Below are 16,806 nucleotides of genomic sequence, written 5' to 3'. Positions count from 1 at the left end.
CTCTGGATCAACATGTGAACCACTTCTGGATTTAATGCCCATTCTCCTGGATGAAAATCCAGACGGCTGAGATAATCCGCCTCCCAGTTGTCCACTCCCGGAATGAACACTGCCGACAATATCACTTGGTGATACTCGGCCCACCTGAGGATCCAAGCTACTTTCTGCATTGCCATGCGGCTTCCCGTTCCTCCTTGTTTGTTGATGTATGCGACCGCCATCGCATTGTCTGACTGCACCTGAACAGTCTGAGACCGAAGCATGTGTACTGCTTGTCGTAGCGCATTGTAAATTGCCCGGAGTTCCAGGACATTTATAGACAGCAATCTTTTGTGATCCGCCCAGAGACCCTGGAGCTGACAATTTTGAACTACAGCTCCCCAACCTCTGAGACTCGCGTACGTCGTGAGAATTATCCAAATCCAGGTGCCAAACTGTTTCCCTGCGGTTAGATTGTGTACTTTGAGCCACCAGAGTAGAGATACCCTTGCCCGTGGTGACAACCTCACCCTGTGGTGAATCTGCAGATGCGAACCCAACAACTGTATGAGCACATCCAGTTGAAATGGACGTGAGTGAAATCTTCCGAACTGAATTGCTTCGAAAGCCGCCACCAATGTGCCTCAGAGGCGAATGCACAAATGTACCGAGACTGTGCATGGCTTGAGCAGTATTGTACCAGATGACAAATAATCTGTACTTTCTGTTCTGGTAGGTAAATTCTTTGATTTACCGTACCGAGAATCATAACTAGGAATTGAAGTCGATGAGACGAAATTAGATGTGATTTCTTGAAGTTGACAATCCAACCTTGGTAAACTAGTATCTTGTACATTAGCAACGCATGTTGGAGGAACATCTGTTGAGACGGAGCTTTGATGAGCAGATTTGTCCAAGTACAGAACTATTATCACATTCAGGGATCTGAGATGAACTATCATCACAGACATCACTTTGGTGAATACCCTAAGGCGCTGACGAGAGGCCAACCGGTAGAGCCTGAAACTGGTAATGATTCTGCCGTATTGCAAAACATAAGCACCTCTGATGGGGTGGGCAAATCGGAATGTGTAAGTACACAACCTTGAGATCTAGCGCAATCATGAATTCCTGTGGCTGTAAACCTGCAATTACTGACCGCAGAGATTCCCTCTTTAATCTGTAGTAAGTGACGTACTGATTGAGACCCTTTAGGTTCAATATTAGCCTGACGGAGCCATCCGACTTTTGATCCCCCAAACAGACTGGAATAATAACCGTGACCTTGTTGGTGTACAGGGACCGGAATCAAACTGCCGAATCCAGTAGAGACTGAATGGCAAATTGCCGAACCGCCTCTTGTCGTCCGACAGAGGCAGTCCTGTCTTGAAAACCCGCAGTGGCGGGAGACAGCCAATTGTACCAGATGACGAATAATCTTTCTTTTAACACTAAATTGCGGATCCACCGATCTGTGGATGTCTGGAACTCTGCCAAATGGAATGTCTGAAGACGTGCTCCCACAGGGGTATATGCAATTGCGGTCAAATTCCCGAAATTGTCGAATTTCTGGACTTTTTCGCCCCCCCAAAAAAATCGTCAATGCAATTCAGTACTTTCTGTCCAAAAAACGGACTTTCAAAATTCTACTTTTTGAAATTCGACTTTTGTCAAATTCGACTTTTCTGCAATGATACAAGTGCTGCAATTCGACCAAAGTATATTCAATTGAAGTTTGGAAATTCGACAACAGTGCTTTTAGACAGTAAATTCAACATTTTCAATCCGCCACACTTTGGTGGGTGAAACTAATTAAAAAAATTTAAAACATGTTTTTTTTTGTGTTTTTTTTATTGATAATAGCATATCTATTTATATTAGAAGGGATTAGGTACTTGGTTTGTCTTTTTTGGAGGCACAAGTATTATTTATATATTTTTTAAAATAATATATATATATTTTTTTTTTAGATGGAATGGTAAAATTCAGAAAAAAAATGGCGTGGGGTCCCCCCTCCAAAGCATAACCAGCCTTGGGCTCTTCGAGCTGGTCCTGGTTCTAAAAATGCGGGGGGGGGGGGGGAATTGACAGGGGATCCCCCGTATTTTTAAAACCAGCACCGGGCTCTGCGCCTGGTGCTGGTGCAAAAAATACGGGGGACAAAAAGAGTAGGGGTCCCCCGTATTTTATACACCAGCATCGGGCTCCACTAGCTGGACAGATAATGCCACAGCCGGGGGTCACTTTTATACAGTGCCTTGCGGCCGTGGCATTAAATATCCATCTAGTCACCCCTGGCCGGGGTACCCTGGGGGAGTGGGGACCCCTTCAATCAAGGGGTCCCCCCCCAGCCACCCAAGGGCCAGGGGTGAAGCCCGAGGCTGTCCCCCCAATCCAAGGGCTGCGGATGGGGGGCTGGTGCTGGTTTTAAAAATACGGGGGATCCCCTGTCAATTTTTCACCCGCATTTTTAGAACCAGGACTAGCTCGAAGAGCCCGAGGCTGGTTATGCTTTGGAGGGGGGACCCCGCGCCATTTTTTACCGGGTTTTTCCCCGTTTTTTTTAAATCGCGGCAAAATCCGGCAAATCGGCCGTTTTTCGCCCGCGGGACTGTCGAATCCGTTTTTCATTGAATATGGTGAATTCCGGAAGCCACCTGCCGGAATTCACCTGTCGAATTGTGTCGAATTAAAAAACGGCGATAATTTGCCGTGATTCGCAGCTAATTGCATATACCCCACAATTGGAAATCCGAGATGGGCTGGGAGCCCATCATGCCAGTGGCTTGTCGGTGACCCTAGCGTCCTGACGACTGGTGTTGGTTTGTTGGAAACCACGTCCTTGCCTCGTCTACCAGGCGTGGCTGTTCTTCTACCATGGCCTCGAAAGGGCTGAGGTGTAAAGGATTTGAACGCCGGGCCAGAGTATTTCCGTCTAGGTACCGTTGGAGGCAATGGTAGGGAAACAGACTTTACCCCCATGGCCTCAGAAATCCATCTGTCCAATTTAGGACCAAACAATTTCTCGCCCTCGTATTCTTTTGACCTCTGACTCCGCTTGTTAAGAACGCAGCCAGAGTGCTCGTGCTGTAGTTAGCGACGATGAAAGGCGAGAAGTGAGCTGACAGCCGGTAGGAGAAGCTGTACATAGATACCTAGCAGCTTCTCAGATTTGATTATTGAGAAGTATAAGGTGATCGTCATCTTGAGTTCTGTTATCCATACAATTAGCGCCTTAGTTACCCAAATGCCCTTCTATTTACGATCTGAAGGGTCTTTATATGTTTTAAAACAGACGAATCCACCAATGGCGGATTCTCCCATGTAGATGTCACTGACTGTGGAAACGGGTAATTAGACTTAAATCGGCGAGGTAAAGAACCGGTTATCCGGTTCTTCCAAGTTTCTATCAACATCTTATTAAGAGATTTCGAAACAGGAAACCCATTGGAGATCTCTGTCGTTTAGTAAATACGACTTTATTATATATCAGTGGCTCCTTAGTCTCTGTAAACTTCAGAGACTAAAACACTGACCTTTATCAATACTTGTGCTGTCAAAACCTGCAGTACCTGACTGCTAGTCTAATTCGCGCTCCTCACCCTTATTTTGCGCAGTGAGGTCTGGCATAGAATCTTCAGACTGCAACCAAGCAGAAACTGGTAAATTATAAGACAAATTAAATTTATCCCTTGTATCCCAAGTGGACCTGGACCTTTGCAAAGGCTGAGAGCCCTCCTGTAATTCTGGCAGTCTTACCCGAGACTCCCATCTTGCCGCTTCCCGCTCGTGTCGAGCGGCGGCCAATTCTGATTTCAACCCAGCCATTACATTTGCTAACATAGACCATGGAGTGTCCGGGGATAAAACCGGCTTCCGGAATGGAAACCGACAAAACATGCTTCTTTTTAGTTTTTTTTCTGGTGCCCTATGCAGACAGACAATACAATATACAAAGACAGACACCTGCACGACTCAGTACAATTGTTACTTAAGGTGTGTAAAATATATATATGGCCGAAGTGCAATGCACGTGGCCAGCACTATGTGAAACCTGATCCAAAAAATTCCCACTAACACCCCTGCGCCTTCGGTGGAGTAGAGATGTAGGACAGGAACGTTCTGAAATCACAAACAGGAAACATGTTAAAATGGTCCATGCCAAGTTTACAGTTATAATCACAGTGTAGGTTACCATACATGAATTTATAACCTGCACCTGACTGTGGATTGAATATAGGCTTAATAGCCTATTAATATAACTTATGCAGCATAAATAATATGGCAGCCCAATCTATTTTACTCCCTTGCAGCAGCTCTGCCTGTGATCTGACTTCTCCCCCCCCCCCCCTCTCCCTGTGCTCCGTGTAGCGATGTGTCTCAGCGGGGAGCGGTTGCCGGGAAGCGGCCCCTGGGACATTGCAGGGAGGCGGGGAACGCGATATATGCGGCCGAGTTGAAAGGAAGCAGCATGGGGAATTGAACTTGTGGGTGTTCATCCTAACCAGCATTGTGTCAGGTTACTATACCTGCAAGCCATCACAGTTTCTGATTCTGAAAGTGTGGCCGTGGTGCGGCGGGCCGGAGCGGCGTGTCTGTGAGCCTCACAGCGCGGACGTTGCGGCTGGGTGGGCGCCTGTGTTAGCGGTGGGTGCGGCGGTTTCTGAGCCCTCGTAACTGGCTTCTTAGTGAACAGCGTGGTGTTAGAACATCTTTCCCCACACAGCGGGGCGGCAGCCTGCACTGACCGCCCCGTCACCCCAGCATACCTTGTTTTCCTGTAGGGAGGGCTTCTTCCTGTAAGCTCCGTCCAGCTCTTGCAGCAGTCAGTGGGCTGCGTGTTGCTGTGAGGGTGCTCTTTGTGAGTACCGACACGCCATGCGCTGCCTTCGCGCAGCGGCACTATCCCGGACCCACATTTTTAGTATAAACTGGGAAGGGATGTGCTTAAGTTGTAAAAATAAAAATAAAAATTACTAAATATTCACTAAGTGTGGGAGCCCCACACCAGCCCTGTTGCTCCGACAAGCACAGAAAAAACACTGAGGTACTCTGGGATACGGAGGGGAGGAGTAGTTAAAAATTTTAATTTATTCAGTGCCCTGTTCCTGCGGAAGCCATCCATATCCCCAAGAGTACTCCAGTGACCCCTAGTGGATGAAAAAGAAATAAACATTTGTTTAAAAATTCAGTGTCACATCCAGTTGTATATATCACATGTATTTCCAAATGTGTATTAATATCCCATAATTTTCCTCTGCAAGTTCTGAAAGTGCAGGTGCTGGGTATATTGTGTATTCTTTCATTCCAGAGTTTAAATGTTCAATGCGGGAATATTAAGATAATAGTAGTAATGCTGATCAGTGAAAACAGGAACAGACAGGGGTCTTTGTAAATATTTCTACATTATTTTTCATTTGTGTCTGAATACTTCCCACAGAGACTTTAATTCTACAATTGTTCTCTGTTGATACAGTGTAGATAGATCTTTGTAACAATTACAAGTTAGTTGTAAATAAAAGTGTCCCCTGCGTTCCATTTTTAACTAGACATCCAGTGCATGTTTATACAAATGCTACTAGTAGATCAGGACTGAGGCACACAAAAAACTTGTATAAATGATTCTACACTGCTTGGGATTTTAATCCGATTGTTCACCACAATGAGTTCAATATTGTTTTAATCCTCTGTTAATACAATGTAGCAGAATTTCTATAGCCCTTGCAGGTTAATTATAGAAAGATATGTCCCTTGTGTTCCACATATCACAGTATTATGCTCACAGTCTAAATCTATGCTGCCTATGTGATATATATCTGACATTCCCTCTTAACTAATAGCAGTATTTCACAGTGTTGTACTCGCAGTCTAAGTCTGTGCTACCTATGTAATATATGTCTGACATTCCCTTTCAGCTAATTAGCCATGGTCCCCCCATTTTCGATCATTATTAGTGAATTGTACTATTGCATATTGTCACATTTCTTTAAAACGGTGAGTCCGAGAAACGCCGGCGTACACGTTTCACAAACAGGCTTCGTCAGGGCGAACCAGATTGCCCTCATCAGTAAAGGTTTAAAGTTTCAAGTGGCCAATACGAACGGGTACAAGAGTCATTTGTTCATCCTATCCAATGATAATCCATCCCGAACTGGCGCTCGGGATGCCGGGAAATGTAGTCCTATTTTTCTGTGGTCACGTGCCGTCTGTATCCAATAGCGCAACTTCTTCAGTGCTCAGCCGATCACGTGACTACCTCAGCGAATCAAGTATTATCAGAGTGCTCTAGGTAAATGTAGTTTTTGTTCTCTCTCTCGATAGCACCCGTTCCCTGTGATTGTATTTGTATATTCCATATCCGAAAGTATTAATTCTTGAAACACTGATGTTATATCGATTTGGTATATACATTAGCAATTGAAGGCTATATGTTGGTCTGTATTTTAACAACACCATATTCCCAATTTCAACCCTATATGTATATGTATGTGAACCAAGGGATTGATGGAGAAACTTTGGATTATAAATGATAATTATGCAAAAATATAATATAACTGCCTATAATTACAAATGTATAGGTATGATATGAACTGTGGTTTTTAATGATATTTAATAAACTCTAGGTGCCCGCATTGAACATTTAAACTCTGGAATGAAAGAATACACAATATACCCAGCACCTGCACTTTCAGAACTTGCAGAGGAAAATTATGGGATATTTTATTATTTTTATTATTTTATTATTTTATTTATATTACACATTTGGAAATACATGTGATATATACAACTGGATGTGACACTGAATTTTAAAACAAATGTTTATTTCCAACCCACTGTCAGTAAACCTTTTTTGGAGATCTGTAAAACAATACCCACCTATAGGAACATGATACAGACCCTTTTTCAATTGTGATAAGCAACAACCTGAATTACCAGACATTACTCACTAGGGTACTGTATATTATTATTAGTGGGTTTAATTGGAATTAGTCTGTGTACAAGATAAGGTGCAAGATCGTATCTTGGAATGCATATGAGAGGATAATTCTCTGAGAGAGACTCATATGCAATTTATACCAGCCATAGAAATCGAATACCCTTATCAACAGACGTCAGATATATTATTAGTTTACACAATAGACGTGGTGTGTGGATGTGGTTTTTTTCTTTGTTTTTTTCTTTGTCTCTTCCCTTCATGTTTTTCAGTAAGTTAATAAGAACCCATTTATTGGGTGCAACAGAATACAAAAATTCAGATATTTTTGTTTAACATCTTTTTCAGTGTATAAACCATAATGTGTATTGAAAATTGAAAATACCAATATGAAATCCATCTCTCTATAAGTCTACCATATTATAGCTGTAGTGGGATTTATATATGCATCCAGAGTAAATTCAGCATACAAACATTGCCCCCCTGAATAAAATTTAATGTGAAGCCTTGATATTTATACAGTCACAATATTAATTTATCTAACATAAATGGAATAAGAATACAGTGAGCCCATGTGATATTGTAATTAACTTTATTCAATTATATTTTTTACATATATGTTTATATTTCATAAGACAGGATATTTTAGGAAAATAACGAATAAAAGTTAAGTTTTAAATTCAAACAATCATATTGAAATCATACTTTTTTCTCTCTAAGTGCGCCAATGTAAAAGACAATCTTGTTCTTTTGTTTTTTCGTATTCTAGTACCATTGTCTTGGGCAGCACCCCCATCTTCTAGATTCTATTCAATGACAACATGAACAATTGGGGATATAATAAGGAAAAACTTGTGCAGAAGTAGATCATTCCCATTCCCTCTCCCCCTTTCTTTCCCTTATGAAAACATGTTGTACAAACAAAAGAACAATATGTTTAGCTAATGACAACTCACACTGCAAGGAGTCGCGCCACTTATATTTGTTTGAACAAGTCGTAGTGGGGTACAGTGCACACAAGTTGTATAAAAAAATTGGTATATTTTACTTTTTTCACAAATGGCAATGCACATTGCAGAGTCACACTGCTTATATTTATGTGAACGCAGTGGAGTACATCACACACAAGTTGTACAAAAAAAGAACAATTTTTTAAAACTTTTCTAAATTTTTTTAACTTTTTTTGCAAATAGCTACTCACACTGCAGAGTCACAGTGCTCATATTATTATAATTTTATTATTTATGTAAATGCAGTAGGGTATGGCCTGTGGAAGTAATAAACAATGACTTGCTAACTGTCTGTACTGTAATCTAGCTCAGCCAATATTAAAACTAAGAAGCCTGAGGGGACTGAAGTGACAGATAGGTCAGCTCAGCACTGGAGTGGATGGACACAGTGGACAGATAAGTCAGGTCAGCCACTGGGGTGAATGGACACAGTGAACCCAGATAGATCAGGTCAGCTCAGCCACTGCAATGGATGGACACGGTAGACACAGATACTATACTGTAGGTCAGGTAAGCACAGCCACTGGAATGGATGGACATGGTGGACAGATAGGTCAGGTCAGCTCAGCCACTGGAGTGGATGGACACAATGGACACAGATAGGTTAGGTCAGCTCAGCACTGGAGTGGATAGACACCGTGTGGAGTCAACACAGACCGGCAGAGCACACAACTATACAGCAGTCCACAGGGACTTACAGTATATTAAATTTAAAACCTGCAAGATGGGTATAATAATGAGTATAATAATGAGATCCTTAGACAATTGGCAGACTCCAAAACATACAAATAGATTCAGGAAAATCCTATGCCTTTCATTAAACGATCTGTTGACAGAGTGCTGGATTCAGCTTTAGCGCATGGTTGGATTGATGCAGATATGAATGGCTTTCTGAAGGTTGAGCATCCAGTATGGCCACTTTTATACACTCTACCTAAGATCCACAAAACATTAGTGGATCCTCCTGGGCAGCCGATCATATCAGCGCGCAAATCAGTATTGCAACCACTGGCACAGTTTGTGGATGCATTTCTCCAACCTATTGTGATGTCTATGTCTAGCCACCTGAGAGACACATGTGATTTTTTTGGATGGCATAAGGGCATTAAGTGAGATACCACATAATGCAATGTTAGCCACCATTGATGTGAACTCTCTTTATACGATGATTCCACATGAGGAGGGCATAGCTGCTATTGCTGATGCACTCATCTTATATCCTTGGCAGGGACCACACTCTGAGTTTTTACTAAATTTGACCTGGTTAGTTCTAACCAATAACCACTTTCTCTCCAATGGCAGTTATTATCTGCAGTTAAATGGCACCGCCATGGTGTCCAACTTGGCACCGGCTTATGTTAATTTGTACATGGCATCATACCTAACTTTGGTTCTATGATTATTTATTATAAAAAGGTATATTGATTACATTTTCCTCATTTGGCTGGGCACCAACAGACAGTTCACTGCGATGGTTGATTTTTTAAATGCTCTTGAGTCCCTTATTAGATTTACCAGCAGCATTCACAGTTCAGAATTAAATTTTTTGGATGTGAAAGTTTTTCACAATGGCACCGCAGTAGCCACTACTATGTATAGAAAAGAAACTAACCGCAACACATTATTGCACTCTACTAGCCATCATGCTAGTCCTCTCAAAGAAGGATTACCTATTTCACAATTTTTGCACATTTTGTGGATCAATACCTCACAAAATCTGGCTGAAAAACAGATTGAAGACATGTCAGCATAATTTCTTGAATGGGGTTATACTCCTTAGACTATCCAAAGTTGTCTTCAAAAGGCACGTGAAAATTTGCACAAACTAACAATACTCACACTAGCCATTTTGATGCAATTCGAACCATCTTTACCAGCACCTATGATTGTACGGTGCATCAGACCAATAGCATCATTTCTAACCACTGGCTGATTATAGCCAGTGACTCTACATTGAAAAGCCTTGGAAGAACACCTCCCTTTGTACATACCGCAGAGGACCTAATTTAAGGATCTTGCTAATGCGTCCATTATTGCAACCACAGAAGCAACAAGGCACATGGTTGCCCAATAGGAGGTTGGGTTGCTTCAAGTTTGCTGATTGCACGACATGCAGGTCTGTGATGGTTGGATCCACATTTACACACCCGCATAGTGGCAAAAAAATCTGCATCAAACACCGCATGCATTGTGAGATGGACTTTTTCATCTATTTGTTACAATGCCCATGCGGACTTTATGTTAACATGACCAAGAGTTGCTTCAGAAATCGGATGGCAAATAGCAGATCTTCAATTAGAGCAGTGTTGTATACCAGTCAGACTGATAAGCCAAACACTTAACATTTTTTGTAGGCTGGACATTCTGTGGCCAGTCTAATGTGTATGCTGATTGACCATATACCAATAAACATTCATGGTGGTGACCAATTGAGCGGATTGAAAAAAAGAGAAGCGAGATAGATTTTTACATTGGACACTATATTTCCTCGTGGAGTAAACAGGGGCATTCCTTATATATCTTTTTACATACTGTAGTTGATTGCGATCATTCAGCAATATGAACATTAATGTTTTTCTTAGTTTTTAGTTGCTTGACTATATTTTTCCTGACTATACAATCGTAAGTGACCAGTTTTGTGTTGTGTTGTATATGTTTATATGTCTTATATGTGTTGTGTAATTGATGTCTATTTATGTGTATATTTTGGAGTGGGTTTATGCCATTTTTTGTGCACAAATATCTGCTATGTTGTCATAGCTGTTGTGTAATATTATTGTCTTTATCTATTACACCGCTCAACAACAACAAAAAAGTTGTATAGTCAAGGATATTTGAATGAATTTGGGGTAATTTGAGGGTGCTGATTCCATATATGCCATTGGTTTTCCCAGATTGGCTCTATTCTTTTAGATATTGCATATACCGTGAAATTGCATTTTTACCCATAAGCGCTTTAGACCTGCTTGTCTTAGTAGTTGTGGTTTGATCTTCATTGTGTACTGCATCTGATACTTTTAGTTACTTGTTTCTTCATTCACAAACATCATTAAAGAGCAAAATTTTATATTTTTCCATGCAAACATGAGTTCATCTCGAAGATCTTGCTTAAATTATCCTGATGTATTTTGTTACATTTGTGGCGAATACACATTCCTCAAGCAAAGAAAATAAATCACTGAATTTGTGAAGCAAGCCTATCTTGCATATTTTGGTATAAAGCTTGGCGATCAAGATAATGATTATTCTTCCACCTCTCCATATAAAGTTGGGATTAATGAAGCAATTTGTTAAGGCCCCAAATAGAGATGGTGATTACTTCAAGTATATTTGCAGGTCATTTTCAGGATGAAGCATTCAAAAAAATAAAGCTGGTGTCATTAATGGTCCACAAATTTGAAAACTTGTGAATGATTCTAATTTTAGAAAATCTATGAATCCTGTTGAATCTTCTACCTGGGCCAGTTATGTTTCTGTCATTAAGAATTTTTTGGGAAATCACAAAGCCGAGAATTATCAAGTATTGGTTGAAAACATGCTAAAACAATTTGCAGACGATAGGGTCAAATATGAGCATAAAGGTGCACTTTCTTCAAATTCACTTGGACAGATTCCCAGTTAACTTAGGAGACTACAGTGAGGAACAAGGCGAGAGATTTCACCAGGACATAAAAGTGGTGGAGGAGAGGTTTCAAGGTAGATGGGACAGGCATATGATGGCTGACTACTGTTGGTGTCTTATACGTGACTGTGACAATCACTCCTATAAAAATCACACTAGCAGTGGTTTTTAAAGCAATAAATGTCAAAAGTTTACTATGTTTATGTGTTGTTTCATCAAATAAATATTAATTTTGAGTGTCTTGAGTTTCTTTTGAAGTGATTTGTAGTAATTTCTATATGCTAAGCTACACAGTTCTGCATATCCAAAACTTAATATGCGTTTTACTGTTTTTCATGGGGGTACACAATTATCTCAAAAAGTAGAGCCAATCTGGGAAAACCAATGTCATATTCAGAATCAGCACCCTCAAATTACCCTAATGAGACTGAAAAATTCTGGACTATAGGCATAGTGTTGACCAGTGTTATCAGGCAATTAATTTGTTCTAATTGAAATGGTTTTACCCAAAGAGATGCTTATGCCACTTTGATGCAGGAATGTGCTAGATTTATGTAGCATTTGTATGCTTAATTTGTATTTGTGAAATATTGGCTATTTCTGTATTCATGCATTTGTGACATATATTTGCTGTTTATGGTTATCAGTATGTTGTTATATACTTTTTTAATTATATGCACCTATTTGGATATTGTTACCCTTACACTCCAATTTTTTTTTTTAATTCACAGCACTGGTTAATTCTCAGGGGTGGGGAACCTTTTCTCTGCGAGGGGCCATTTGGACTTTAAGATCATTCACGGTCCATTTCTTTTAGTGAGCCCCCCAAAAGCACGCACCCTTACCCATGATGCCTACATTAGTGCTCCTTACACATAATGGCCACAGTTTAGTGACAGTTCCCATGATGTACCCAGTATAGTGCAGTTACCTATAATGTCCCCCATATAGTGCCAGTTATTCATAATGTCCCCAGTATAGTGCCAAGTACACACAGTGTCCCCAGCTGGGCACTCACCACCACTGCAGGACCGGTCCCATCCAGACTTCTGTACACCACCTCCTCTGATCAGCAGCAGAGGTGCTGTGTCCATCCTTACAAGTGGCTGAGCTGTGTCCAGACTCCATGAACGTGCATCTTGTGTCCATCTAAAGTGGTTGTGCTGTGTTCATTAAGTAGCTGAGCTGTGTCCATCCATAATTGGCTTTACTAAGTCTATTAAGTGGCTGTCCAGTGTCTATCCACTCCAGTGCTGCCGACGCACCTGTACAGTGTCCATCCGCTCCAGTGCTGCCGACACACCTTTCTAGTGTCCATCCACTCAAGTGCTGACAATGCACCTGTCCAGTGTACATCCATTTCAGTGCCGACAATGCACCTGTCCAGTGTACATCCACTCCAGTGCTGTCAAAGTACCTGTCCAGGGATCTTCTGCTCCAGTGCTGCCAATGCATCTGTCCAGTGTCCATCTACTCCAGTGCTGCTGATGTACATGTCCAGTGTCCTTACGCTCCAATGTGGTGATGCAACTGTCCAGTGTTCATCTGCTGCAGTGTTAAAAAAGGGGGGGGGAGTTATTCAGAAAGTGAAAAAATTTAAAATAAAATAAAACAAAACTGTAAAAATAAAAAAAGTGAAAAAACTTTAAAAAAGTCAAAAATATAAAAGTTAAAAAAAAATAGTTCAAAAAGTTAAAGTACAAAAAAAGTGGAAAATTGTTTTTCTTTTGTGCTGAACCCCACTGTGTAAAAATTACATACAAGTACTTTGACTACTGTGTAGCCATAACATAAAAGTACTGTGCCTACTGTGTATCTATAACATACAAGTACTTTGACTACTGTGTAGCTATAACATACAAGTCATGTGACTTCGCAGCCCATACCCCACTGTGTATTCATAACATACAAGTACTGTGACTACTGTGTATCCATTATATAAAAGTACTGTGACTCCTCAGTGAGTGGTGATTTAAAAAAAAAAGGTTCAAGTAAATAAATAATACTGTAGTTTTGACCAATTTAAGTGTGTTCATCAAGATGGATCATGACAATCAGTTGAGAGAAGAGCGGGAGCTGCAAGCAAATACTAGCACTGCAGCTTCTGCAACAAGTCATGATGATGATACTTGTACTTCAACATCATCTAAAGCCAATGCTATGCGGCATAGAGGATTTAAGTCAGGGCATCTAAAATCATAAAAACACTACATAGTAGTAAAAAAAAACACCTCTATTAAAAGGGAAAGTGTAGTCCAGAAAAACATAAAATTAGCAACATGCCATTCACCTCTAACAGTGGCAAGGAAAGACTCAGGCCTTGGCCTTTACTTATGAGTGGTGGTTCTGTAACTGTCATCATGAGGGGCATCTTCTTCTGCCCCCTCATGATGATGCAAGACTTTTTCACTAGAAGAGTCTAGAAAAGGTGTAAAAAAATAAACACTAAGGCAGTAGAACAAAGTGTGTGTTCAGAACCATCACATATCCCTGAGGAGAGTCCAGGGGTGTCCACATTAGCTATGTGTGAGTCTAACATTTCTCACACTGTCCTCATACAGAAGCCTATTTCGACTCCTTCCACCATTTCTGCATATGTGGGGAGCATTACAAGTGAAGATGGTGATGAGGACATAATAGAAATTGAGGCTGCTCATGTGGAAATGGAACAGGATGAGAGAGATATGTGTGTACTACTACTATCTGACACTGAAAATGAGGAAGTTCTTGGTGTAAGTCAGCCACCAGTGGCTGTAGTTCTTGCCCATGATAAAAAGAAAGCCATTAGAGGTAGGGATGTTAGCCATCAAGGCACCTCCTCCATGTTGCATCATTTGCAATGAGTTCATGAAATGTATTCTACAAGATTATAATGTTATTAACACCCTCATCATCAACCTCCTCATTAGTAATCGGAGGTAGTCCTGCAAAAAAGAATTGTGGGGGCCCAAACAAACCAAGCACTTCAGCCACAAAAATTGTCAGTCCCTGTCACTGAAGTTCTTGGTTTGTTAAACTGTGCATGTCCTTTTTAATACCAAACATGTGGGTGGAAGGGCCTATGGACAATTCCTTCTTGCACCACTTTTCTAGTCAAAATGGGCTGTAATTGAGGGAGGGTGGACATTAGGTATGGTCTTTTTGCCACAGGTATTTTTTATTTGTTATATGTAGCTCTATTTACATTATTGGCTGCATTTAATTTGTAATTTTGGGATGCATTGGGGATGGGTTTTTTGCATAGATATTTTTATTGGTTATATGTAGCTCTATTTTCATTATTGGCTGCATTTGGGGGGGGGGGGGCTTTGGTGACTGTCTTACTCTTTTATTGTCTTTTTACTACTAGGCCTCAACTTACAGAGAATATTGACCATATATTTGCCAGTGCCTACGAAGATCAGTCAATCAATTTTTTTTTTATTCTTCTTTTATTCTCTTTTTGCTGCTAAGCCTCTCAGAGTAAAGTTTGTGCATATCAGTATCTTCCCTATAGAATCATACAGTTGCCAATGCCTACCACAATCAAGCAAACAATCTTTTTTTATTCTTTTATTGTTGACATAATAAAGCTGGGTGATTCGCCACTGTGAGTTGTCATTTGATTATAAAGTTAAAAATTGCTCTTTTTAATTGTACAACTTGTGTGTGTTGAGTTTAACAATATGGATAACGTGGACCATACAGCTGCCTACCATAATCAATTAATCAATCTTTTTTTGATTCTTCTTTTATTGTCTTTTTGCTACTAGGCCTCACCTCACTGTGACTTAGCTTACTCAGTCAGCTAGCTCAGTTCAGCCTTTTGGCCTAAACTGGATGAAAATAATATTGTGATCTGTGAGGTGGTTAAAACTATGTGATTTTTGCTTTTTTGGTCAATTTTTGAAGAAAACAAAAACAAAACCGTGGCCGAAATCCAGAACCAAATGCTAAACCTGACAGCTAATTAGAGCCAAAACCAAAACTAGCAAAATTGGTCACATCTCTATTCATAACACTTTCATCCATTAAAAAAAACAAATTTTTTAGAAAATTGTTACATAACACTTTCATCCACTCACCTTTCAAATCTAAAAATAATATGTTTTTTTCTGACAATTTTATTTTTCTCCAGGTTTCCGTGATTGTCTGGATGTCACAGTGGCTTTGGATGAACCTTGTGGACTTTTGTTTCAGCACCTTCAGTAAAGACCACAATTGAAAGGAATTGAGGACATGCGCCATATAATCTGGAATAGTAGAAAATGGATATGCTCACAATATATATTAGTGGTCCTATGTCCCTGCTCTGCCCTCGCTCCACATCTCCATCCTTCATCCCCATCTTCTATCTCACCTCCATCATATGTCATGTCTCTGTTTCTGCTCCACTTCCATTCTCTCCTGCCTCTTACCCTTCCTCTTTCTCTGTCTCCTATTCCGGGCCTTTTATACTCAACCTACAGTGGCCTCCTTATCTGTCATGTGTCACTGGCAGTGGGATTAGTGACCTACTGTGCATGTCAACTATTATATAGACTAGTAGTTTTGGACCCATCCTATGATGCATCTGAGTCCATTCTACTTCATTCCTTATTCCAAACACCACCTCCACACCTCTGTCCTGACTCTGTCTTCTATCCCACCTCCATCCCTGCTCGGCCTCTACCCTCTGTCCCACCTTCATCTGCCCTCTGTCCCAGCTACATTCCTGCACCACCTTTACCCCCTCCTCCTTCGCTGTCCTCCATCCTGGAAAAGTTCAGGGACGTGCGATGAGGTAAATGGCTCAGGAGGCACTGGCTAGTACCAGAGCCAGATTTACAAACAATATTTGAGCCCGAGGGTTCCTGTGGGCATTATATAGAGGTGCAGCAGTATATAGTGATTGGAAATTTGGTGAGTTTTGATCAGAGATGTTTGGAAAAGATAGGCGTCTCCCCTGCCATAAACTTTTACTCCACAGTTTTGACTATAAAAATGAATAGAATAATACAAAGAAGATATTTATAATATATTCTTTGTATTTTTCATATATTTTATATAGTCAGAACTCTGTTGTATATGTTAGTATGGGTGGTCTTCTGGTTGCCGAATGTCGGGATCCCGGCGCACAGTATACCGGCGCCAGAATCCCGACACCCGGCATACCGACACATATTTTCCCTCGTGGGGGTCCACGACCCCCCTGGAGGGAGAATAAATAGCGTGGCGCGCTCAGCGCGCCAACGTGCCCGCAAGGGGCTCATTTGCGCTCGCCACGCAGTCGGTATGCCGGC

At 40.9% G+C, this 16,806-nt stretch overlaps 1 pseudogene; it reads left to right on the top strand.

Moving 5' to 3' along the window:
- Positions 1 to 15,736, top strand: part of LOC134968734 (inactive hydroxysteroid dehydrogenase-like protein 1) — a 62,694-nt pseudogene extending 46,958 nt beyond the window's left edge.
- Positions 15,737 to 16,806: the final 1,070 nt, after the last annotated feature.

This window comes from Pseudophryne corroboree, chromosome 11 (genome assembly GCF_028390025.1).
Source record: "Pseudophryne corroboree isolate aPseCor3 chromosome 11, aPseCor3.hap2, whole genome shotgun sequence".
NCBI classification, from domain to species: Eukaryota; Metazoa; Chordata; class Amphibia; order Anura; family Myobatrachidae; genus Pseudophryne; species Pseudophryne corroboree.
Note: the sequence above shows the minus strand (reverse complement) of the source record. Positions and strands in the feature narration are given on the sequence as shown.